Source organism: Battus philenor, unplaced genomic scaffold, assembly GCF_028537555.1.
Source record: "Battus philenor isolate CCGP_79_NKW_IND1 unplaced genomic scaffold, ilBatPhil1.0.hap1 SCAF_1, whole genome shotgun sequence".
NCBI lineage: Eukaryota > Metazoa > Arthropoda > Insecta > Lepidoptera > Papilionidae > Battus > Battus philenor.
The window spans coordinates 9,262,417-9,273,859 of record NW_027181661.1 but is presented as its reverse complement, the minus strand read 5'-3'; positions in this window follow the sequence as shown (position 1 = coordinate 9,273,859).

Sequence of the window (11,443 nt, the reverse complement as noted above, 5' to 3'; positions counted from 1 at the left end):
CCCTATTCACATCATACGCCGGGATTGTGGGTAAATATCGAATGATTGCAATACGAATATTCATTTCGTAAGTCGATATTTGATGCGTACCAATGATCAAGGTCTAACTCACACCCCGCTGATGGTTATGTGTTGCCTTACATGTCAGCGGCGTATATCATCCAAATTGTTCTGACTCGCAAAGTAGAAGCAGTGCACGGCACCCCATGGACTTTTAAAACACTTTTTATTATAAACTTATTCACTATTAACGTGTGCTTGTTATGTTATCCTATACCTTATCGCTTTATTAAGTATAGTGTTTTGTGTCTACATCGTTCACAATGAGATGTTCGGAAACAGAAGTGACAAATCGTCAAATAAAATTATTTATATTAATCTAATGCTTAATCTCATATAGTTGTAATGTACAAGATTATGACCACCAAATAAATCAAGTAGTGTTATGATGTAATTAGTGTAGGTTATTAATATTATTGGTAATGTTTACAATAATCATTGTAATGTCGTCTGCCACCTGGTTTCGGGCCAAACGTTAGCAATTTCCTTCATCACAAATAATATTTTTAGTTACCAGTTATTTTAACTAACTTTTAACTATTGTGTTTTTATATTGTTTTTTTAAAGAATCATTATGTTTCTCTCATATATTTAGATATAATTTAGAACTTTTTTTGCATTGTTTTACGTAGTTGTTAACAAAAACTTTATTTAATATATTGAAATTAATTTTAAGACTGGTTTTTATAATTGTAAGCTGGAACAATATATATATGAAAGGAAAATATATAGTTAACTTTTATCTTATAATTTGTTCTTTGATTTATTGCAGACGTTTTAAGTGTATTGTCGCCTTTTCAATATAATAAAACGAATGGTGCAAACTTAAAGTAGGAATAATAATTTAAGTTAAATATAACCTGTATTCTTTATTTATCACAGATTTTTATTAACTTTTATTAGAGATTTGGTAAAACTTGTAGTATTGTTCTATGTTTGTGCTATAATAAGCTTGTATTTTTTTTAAGTAACCTAATGTTTATTTACACGATGGTAATTAAGGTTTTTTATGTAGTTATTATAAAAAGGAGCTGGTTCATAGCATTCAATGTCTACGGTTTCGTATCGCACGTTGCGAAACCATTTTTTTTCAATACGCATGAATTTGTTTAAACAATTTTTAAACGCTAAATGCTATTTGACCAGCCCCTCTGTAAGACCTAGTCAAACTAAATCAAAGTAGATTTAACGTTAGCTAGGCTTGTATATGTTGCATAAACTAGATATACTGTACGCGGCAGGAGTATTATCGTCGGATAGTATAAAGCGTAAGTTATTTTGCGGGCATTACTATGAATTTGATAGTATAAGAAATAAAATTACACTTTATCTAAAAACCGCATATTTGCACTAAAATTGATAATTTATTGTTAATGTACTAAAGTAAAATGGTACACTAATTAAACGGGTTACAAAGCTTTTTTTTCTACCTTTTTTATGTTCTCCGCTACTGGGAGGAACTCTTCTTCAAAGAAAAATCACTGTATAAATCTGTTAGTGTAATTATTATTTTGAAATTGATAATTGGCTACTTTTCTAAATTTCCATACGTAATATATAATTCATAATCATGTAGGTAACCTGTTATAACAAATGGTTTATGTAATTAGCTATAAAGATTCTCTTGTCTGTAACGTTGCAATCAAATAAAGGAATGCTGCTGATAATATTGTTTTATCATTCACAACCTTGACTATTATTCATAACATAATATTTTTTCCTGAAGACGAACTTCTTTGGCTAGTGTGTGTTGCCAGTGATGGCCTGCAGGTTAGAGAAGCAAGGTCGCCGACGTAATTCGAAGGATTGTTTGTCTGAAGTTGCAGTAGGCGGAGCACATGGCTTACGCAACCGTAGGCCGTTGGACACGAAAAGATCTCGAGTGGCGATCACGAACCGGTAGACACGAGGTGTAAAGGCCTCCCATTAGGTGAATCGACAAAATTTACCGTCGCATAAAGTCGCCGAATGCGGGCAGCACAAGACCGATGATCTTAATGATCTTTAGGAAAAGCCTATGCCAAGCAGTCAAGCTTCATCAAATTACCTAATTTACACGTTTTAATTAATAGGCAAATAAAAGAGAAATCTTTTCCTGATTAAACTAAATTAGAAAAATCAATTACCACACTATTCTAAATTAAAAAAAAACCTCAAAGAAACTTAACAAAGTCATAAAAATTTTAGGATTTTATAATATTAGGGTGACCGATAAGTCATGTCGCTAAAAGTTAAATTCACACTACTACATTTTTAACATGTTTTTATTTCTAATACAGCATAATATTCACAATCGTTATCAATAACTAGTAAAAATCATTCGGTTTTGCTTCAAAACATATCGACAGATACGTCATTAATTTCCGGCCCGCCTAAATAGTATGTAGCCTATTAATTTGTCATATATATAGTTTGGATAACCCGTGTCTTACAAACCTGTTGTTCTCTATCAATGAAGAATACGAATTTCTGAGAGATAGCTAATCATTAAAAATATGGGTCATAGTTTGATGAGAATTACCGCATTTGTTCTTGTCGTGTCGTTGTTCTTACTAAGGTTCTAGCACATCGCTTACCAAATGCAATTTTTTTTTAGTTCACATAACAATTGGTTATTAAAGGCTGTCATCAGAATAATACTAAAAATCGCAAATGACTTAAATTAGCTCAGTTATCATTTAAGAGTATCTGTTGCCATAACAAGTTTATTAAATTTGTATTCAACTACATATTGGTTCGAATTCATTTTGATGAAGCTGTCTTTAAATATCTACGCTACTTAAAGTAATCATTTATTACAGAGGAGGCTGTTGAAACCTCATCTTAGTTTCGGAGAAGGGAAAAAAAGTAACTAAGTACTAATTTTAATACAGGTTGATACTGAGTAATCCAACTATTCTGAACGAAATTTGAAAAAAAATGTTATTAATCCTTTATTTATACTATAAACACGATTTTATTTTACATTTTTAATCGCCACACACCGTGATGATATGGGAGAGCAATCGTTTCGTGTACCCCTGAGTATTTCGCGAGCACACAAAGTGATTATAGGTGTGAAAATATTTAGAGGTGAAAGTATAACTCGTCGACTTTAGACCCTATCCAAAAATCAATAGTTTTAAAAATATGTAATAGCTTAATAAAAATATATTAATAGAAAGCGTATTGAAATTACTACATATTATAATTAATTATTGGTTACTATCTCTCCCCGGAGATTGTACTCCCAGAAGTTATTGGCGTTTCGTGTTCCCATAGAAAAAATACATATTTCGAAGCTTTATAAAGTGTGATACAGGTACCCATCTTATACAGTGCTATTGGAAATAGGTGTAAAAGCTTTTTGCTGACGAATGAGCTATAAGTTCACCACATTAACGCTTTTACATATGTATAATATAATCTCTTACATTCCATGGGTCCAAGAATTTAAGACTGCTGGAAAAACTTTTGGCAACATCGTTGTCATCCAAAAAAGCAAGAAACAATAAGTTTGTTGCGAATTCTGTAAGTCGACAGCCTCTTTTTAGCATTCTAAAGCTCAAGTAGTAATTGAGATTATCTATAGAACGACAATTCATCGTAACATTAAATCTGATTTGCATCTTTTGTCTTATAAAATTCAGACTGCAGAAACTGAAGAGGAATGATCACGCTATATGAGTGAAATGGTAGAAAGATTTGTCGATTTTCTACAGTGGCCAGACCTTTTCAAATTTAAAAATTGATGTAGATAATCCAAATTTTTATTATGGATTTATCTTAAAAGTGTGAACGGAAATAATCAATAGAAGGGTAACTTTAAAAGAAATATTGAGTGGAAGATCGATTCTTCAGTAACTTCCAAAAGTCTTCCACAACGTCTGCGAAGGCTTGGAGAGTGTTTTCAAAAAATAACGGTCTTATATAAAATACTTCCATAACATTTTCTTTTGCTTGTACATTCTCTTACCAAAAAAGAATAAATTAAAATTACCATTTTTAACCATTGTTCGAAATAGTTGGATCGTTTCGTGACACGCAATTTAATAATTTTTACAAACAATTAAAGTAATAAAATTTATTGGATTAAAGGGAGTCAAAGAAAACGCCACTTATGTACATTACTGTTTATTAATAATTAATGACAAAAAAATCTAACACTAAACAACTCTCAATGCAAACTAACAAAAATTATTTGAGAAGCAATATTGCACATATCCATCGTAAACGCAGTTTTTCTGAAACTATTGTAAAAGTTAACTCGATGACGGAGTCAATGAAATGTTTTATTGTTACAGTTTTAGAGTTTATGTTTCGAAAAGGCTCGATGCAACAATGTAAATTAAAATAAATTATTACTAATACGTACATGTTATGCGGATTTATATATTAATATCATTGATACTTTTTGTGCGTGTCCCGTGCTATTACAATATCCTGTTAATTTAGGGTTAAATTGTAACGTCTGGTTTGCGAAACCGATTTTTTAAATAACGAAAGTAAATATCATGTAAACTATATTAAACTTGAGTTAAGATAATGAAGTATAAGATTTAATCCTCATGGGTAACAGCGCTGCCTTTTGTGCAAAAAAGGTATTGGTATCTATGAGCCGTAATGGCCAACACTTATCGTCTAGTGAACTATAAGTTCACCTGCTACCCTTTTCTTTTATAAAAAAATATTAAATCGTAGCAATTATTTTACATCGTACTGAATGAAAACAAAACGTATGTAATGTGTACTTGTTAACTAAATTTATAAATTGTAAAATTTTGATTTATTTAAATCTTCTTCGGTCCGGTAAGAATTCAAGATTAGCCCCGCCAGTCAATAAACTAATTTACACATATAATTTAGTATTAAGCAAATATTATTTGACCAGGAAAGGCAAATCTTGTTGCGTGTACAATACTTCTACATTACCTAGGCAAAATCTACATTATGACGTAACGCGCTGGACCCACTAGGTACTTATAGCTTTAATTACACTATTTTAATCAATTATCTTACATCCATAGAAAAAATAAATTATCATGAAGAAATTTGACCTGTAAATAAAAATAAGTTGTAATGGAAATCATTTAAATCCAAGTAACCAAACACTATTTTGTATCTCTAACTATAAACTAATTCTGCAGCACGAACACAGGTATAAATATGTATAAATATAATTGAAGTAAGTTTCTACGGCTATGTATTTTTATTTTATTAGCAGCAATGATCTAAATTTAGTACTATGATCGTAGGAACTTCTCCAGATTTATACACTGCATAAGATAATAATTTTGTTCTTAAAGTGAACATAAAAAACCCTCTTTACAATGTAATAACATTGGCGATATTTGTTTTTATAACAAAATGTAACAATTAGCAAAAATAATGCACGGTTATATGATGAGATAATCTAAGATATATTGTATTATTCAAAAGACAAGACAATAGAAGATTTTATTAATTATATAATTATCCTTTAATATTATATTATCTATAAAAGTTTAACTCATGCAATATTAATTACTTATTATTTACGTATGCACTTTTGGTACATAATAATTGCTTATCAGGCAGGAATAATTGAATTAAAAAATTGACATGCTACGTGTAAATGGATAATCTTATCTTACAATTATGTTTGACAAATTAATGCAATAATACCTTTAAGCAAAATTAATTCGTGGCTTACTTTGTTACACAGTATTATTGTATTTGTTGTTTCTCGATGTTTGTCATAGGTTTTGTAAGAAGAGTCTCAAAGGTCTCTTCAATTACTATTACAATTTATAATCTCTTAATGTTGTGTTTGAATGTATAATTTGAATATTCAAAAATATTATAAGTTAAAGACTACCAGAATATTTTTTTCAATAAACTATCTCGGTACATGGGTAATAATTAATACAAGCATTAAATACTTTGTCACTTTATAAGTAAATACAAAGTTACTGAAACAGTGTCGCTGTCGCGTGTTTGTTTTCCGTACAAAATTTTATTAAGGCCAAATCAATAATTTCACGTCAAACCTTTGTGTTTAATCTTCTACACAATCTCTTTCTAAGTATACTCTCTACTCACTTTCACATGCCTACAACGCAATGCATCACAATTATTTCTTTAGTTTCTACTCTAAATCAAATATATTTATTCGAAATATAAGTTCAGACTAGATTGACTAATTCCTATTTAGGTTACAACTATGTTTTATCAAAAATGTTGGTACGTGCCAATGTCTAAAATAATTAAAAATTAATTAACTAAATTATTTACATTATTGACTATTCAAAAATAACCATCCGACATCAAGTTTGACAAAATTGTTGGACTTCATCTATTTCTTAACGGCAATATTTTAAAATCTTAAATTAGATATCCTTTATATTTTATTTCATGCTGTATTTTATATGAGTCGGGCGTTCTTACAAAAGTATTATTTAAAAATCGCAAGAACCTGACATAACTTAGCTTTGCACTTTTGTCTAATATTAAGAATATTAAAACTACTATTTATTGATAATATATAATTAAACATTATAAATAAAAGCTCTTACTTAAAATAGATTCGAATTAACATCCAAAAAATTATTCGTTGTTCATTCTTCGATTGTATTGCTTAATTGTTTTATTGCTTTATAATTTCGTATCACAAAACTTATTCGTAAAGTGAAAACCACAAATATCAAATTACATCGCATCGTTAATATTTTCACGTAAAGATTTGAACTTTAATATACATCAATAGATTACTATAGTTTTTATATTAAATTAATTCGTAGTGTTTTTTCACTAACAATGGATTCGACATACATAGGTATATAAACTAAAATCGATTTATATAATTTACAATACTTATTGGTAACTAAAATTATTAAAGAAGTCATTTTTAATAACAAAACAGTAAACATAATAATTGCTATTATATCTATTAAACTAATAATTAAAAATGTGTATTAAATGTCTTATTTTTAACTTGTGCGCTAACCAATTTTTTGTTTAAACTGAAACAGTTGATTATTTTTATTAAAATTTAAATTTTTAATGTATCTTTTGAATGTTGAAAACTTTAAATCAAATTAAAACAAAATAACTAATTATCGGTAACTTTTTTTTATTCTTTTGTTGATACATGCTTCTTCACTTAACACACATTGCGAAGATCATTACAATATTTTGCATTAAATCAAAGCGCCGTCTATAATGGCAGTCATTAGTTAAAACTGGCTAAATGTTCATTATATTAAATACATATATCACTTAATTGCAGTCTACTAATTAGCCATGACTTTGATATCATTGCTCCATACTAATGCGACACTAACAGTTTATTATAGGTATTATATCATAATATTGCTCATTGCTCATCAAAATTATATCTATATCATCGTTGCCATCATAGTTATATCGTTGCCACTGAAAATCTTTTATTATTATTTGCAGTTACATTAAAAACAAAATACAATTTTCGTTCTCTTGCCGTTATGTGACAATAGGCTATAATTAAAACATGTTTGTGTAAAAAAATGCTTTGGTCCTCGTCAACGTTGCACCTATACATAGAAAAATGCATAGTTAAGGACAAGGGTACGTATAGCACTGAATAATGATTAGATTGGTTTTATTTCGGGAACAAAAGACGATCTTACAATTATTTGTAATAAATTAAAATTTTTATCACATACTAAACTTTATGTAAATTGCGTTGTTCGAGAGATGAAAGAATTCGACGAGCGTAACAAAAACAACAGCATCGAAATTTGGTACCGATGTCAGTGGATGTGAGCAGTTAATAGCAGTCCCTTTTGGACGAGAGAGATTTAACCGCAAACAGTAAGGCTACACTGTTAGCTCGCCATTCCCCAACCGCATCATGTAATTCTGTAAAATTGTAACTATAAATGCTTGCTCCGACAAGGCAGGGTATGCAACTCGACCTAGTATTATATTTATTTTCACTATTGTTACGGTTAATATTATTTTAGGTTACATTATATTATATATATATATATTTATTATAAAGCTAGGTCTACAAAAATTGTAAAGAAGGGAACTTGGTACACGGGAAAATATTTACAATTACATTTAAGTATATATTTTTGTATATAAGTTGGTTTCTTTAATACTAGTCGTTACTTAACTTCGAACTGTATAATTCCTACAATTATTATAACGTCAGTATAAATATTTGAATAAAATTTTTTGTCTTAGATCTTCTTAAGAGCATTTATTTTTTGCATTTCCTATCGAAGTTAAATTACGAGAGAGCTAGTTGAGAACAATATAAGGAATAGACTCGCAGGGAACACGCCTAGGAGTAAATAGAGTAACTACTTTCTATACAAAAGTGTTTTAAATCTAATAGGCGCGTGAAAGAATAATTTAAAGGCTATCGAAGGGGTTTTAATATTACATTTCATTAACAGACAATAATATAATTTTGAAAATCAATATCACAATTTAATGAATTATTTACGTTATTCGATGTTAGATTCGTTTGACAAAAAATTTTAATTAGTACTTCGAAGCACCAAAAACGCCTAATACCTACCAAATATTAGGACAAAAGATTATGTATAATACATAAATTCTACAGTAGTATTGCTTATAATTTACTTAATATTGCTTTTTACGCGCAACCATTGTCTGGTAAATGTACACTTTTAATGTTAATATAATGTTAGGTTATTCACTACTTTAATTGGTAAATGTGGCACTACAACTACATTCAAGTAGGATTACTTCGTTTAAATGATATAATAGCTAGGAATTGAAAATGTCTTCACGTCTGTTGTCTACATTGGTCTAACAGTATCAAAAATAATAACCCGGTGTTAAAAATGTGATAATGAAATTAGTTTGCTGCCAAAATGGATTTTTTTTTCTTTCAAACTATTTTGCCTTCGCCAATTTCAAAATAAATTATTAATATAGGAACATTTAAATACACAAAACAAGACTTATGTAATTGACAGGATTATTACTTAAATTAAATTCACTAATAAATTGACTGGCGTTCAAATGGTGAATTTATTGACGAATGCCGAATAGGACATTAAGAACCAAACTTAGCTATACACCTATCACTAAATTAGAATCGTAAATGTACTTTAGGGACTTGGAACTTGCAATAGAGGTGGGACGTGATCTGGGAACTACTGGTACTACAGAATATCTACAGGATAGTTAGCACAAAGTCTGCAGCGTCTTCCCGACGGCTTGGCGCGACTTGCATAGTATCTACTTTATTATTGCTTTTCGAATACCCATTTCTTACCGAGCACCTCGTGCTCTTCTCCACTAATCTAGTACTAAACCTAGCTTAATCTAGTTAGTTTATTGCCAAATACATTTTGACTTGTCACTAAACACTCGCTCAAACTAAAGGCATGCTCGCTGTGTAATTCTCCGCAACCCGTCCCAACTAGATGTTTTTTTTTTCTTAATGTAAATATTAACGACTTATTCTAATTTGAAGTGAATGTTTTAATTAACACTTTATTTTAGAAGCTGAGAAAATTATGCTAAATTTGTTCTATAATCAAATTAAAATAGTATAACTATGGTTGAAAGTACAAAATTATCACAACAAAGATAACTATGAGACACAGATAAAGGCACTATAGATGTTACATTTGTATAAACCTATGTACATGTGTACGTGTTAATAAAAAACAGCTATCGATGAAATTATTAATGGAATGAAACAAACACTAACTACGTAATACACATGACATTGTGTTATTGTTTCTTTGACAAAGGCCAAGGCTGTAACGTGGGTGTGTTTGCAATGTCGTTTATTATGCACATGTTCGTGACTTCGTCGTGGAAATCGTTTTTACCTGATTGTTTATCGGGTTTTACTGTTGAGTCATACAAAAGATTTTAATAAATTTTTAACTGATAATATATAGAAATATATGTTGATATAGAGCGTGGGACGGGCGCGCAATTGCTTACCGCTAAGGCACTGTCGCGAGCTTAGGGACGTTTCGATAGATACACGTACACTCAAGTCTAGTTTCTCTATGCGCTGCGACTAATGAAACGTTATGCTTATTATTACTCTGGAATCTGAAGAGCTGAATTAAACTTGAAAAAAATTCGTTTAATAAATGTTTGTTAAGTTTGCTAAAACAAACAAACTTAACAAACTTTTGAAATATTGTTATATTTCATTTAAAAAGAACAATTGTCGAGTTTCTAGCCGGCTATTCTCAGCACGCCAACATATCGATCCGGTGGTAGATTACATCTTATAAAGTTAAAATAATTGACAATTGAATTACTTGTATAAAGACATTTTGAATATGAATTTCAATTTAATAGATATTAGATGTAGAACAATTACTTGTATATTTGTATTATTTAACTATAACTGATATTAATATAATAAGGCTTTAGGTGACCTTGAACCCAGGGAGCAATGGAGCATGCTCGGAGTTTCGTTGCGAGATCGAATCAGAAATCATTAAATCGCTAGAACTAAGGACACCGACGTAGCTCTAAGAACTACTCATCTAATGTGGCAGCGGGCGGGCCACACTGTCCGTACAACTAACGGACATTGGGGCTGTTTAATGGTTCACAAATCGCAGCCACTAGACGGTGGACGCAGCGTGGGTAGGGCCCCCAGGCGGACAGACGATTTGGTCGCGGCCATAGCAAGACCAGTCATCGTGGCAATTTTTAGGGAAAGTCTGGAGGCCTTGCGGTGGGAGTCTATCAGCTGGCGTGTCGATGATGACAATGATAACTGATATTTGTTCGTTATTAAAAAGTTTTGTTCGTGTAATTGCTTTTGTATAGCACCTTGGCGTGTAATTGCGTGAATGAATATGCGTTGAATGAATATGGTAAGATCGAAACGGCCCTAAGAGGGGCGGTCGGAGACGACGCGGTGGTGCGAGTCGCGGTGCGTGTCGCGGCTCGGCTGGGGCGCAGGCAGCTGCGGAGCTTCGGACGGAAAGTTTTGGCAAGTTCCTCACCGAGACGGACGACGCGACCCGCCCGGGCGCTCCGCCTTCGCCCTCCGACGGTCTCGGCGCTCGGCTCTCGCATCTAAATGCTTAACTTACACCGTAATACTCTCTAACCTACATTGCGGTTGTAAAAGTCACCTACAAAAGATATTAGTTTCATTCGTATTATATTACTATGTATATAAGGGTATAATTTATCGCCGAGTATGTACATGACTAAAAGTTTATCATAATCCGGACGTCTGTCGCTGCGGCCTAGTGCCGCTGCCGAAGGCGCTACGGGGTCGTACTTCATTCGTTGTTTGCGAAACGTTGCTCGAGTGCGAGCGCCGCGACCGGCGTGGCCCCGCGCTCTGGCTCGCGCCGGTCGCTGGCTCTCCTTATTGAAAAAGTAAATTTAACATTATTCTAACAAGCTAAATTCA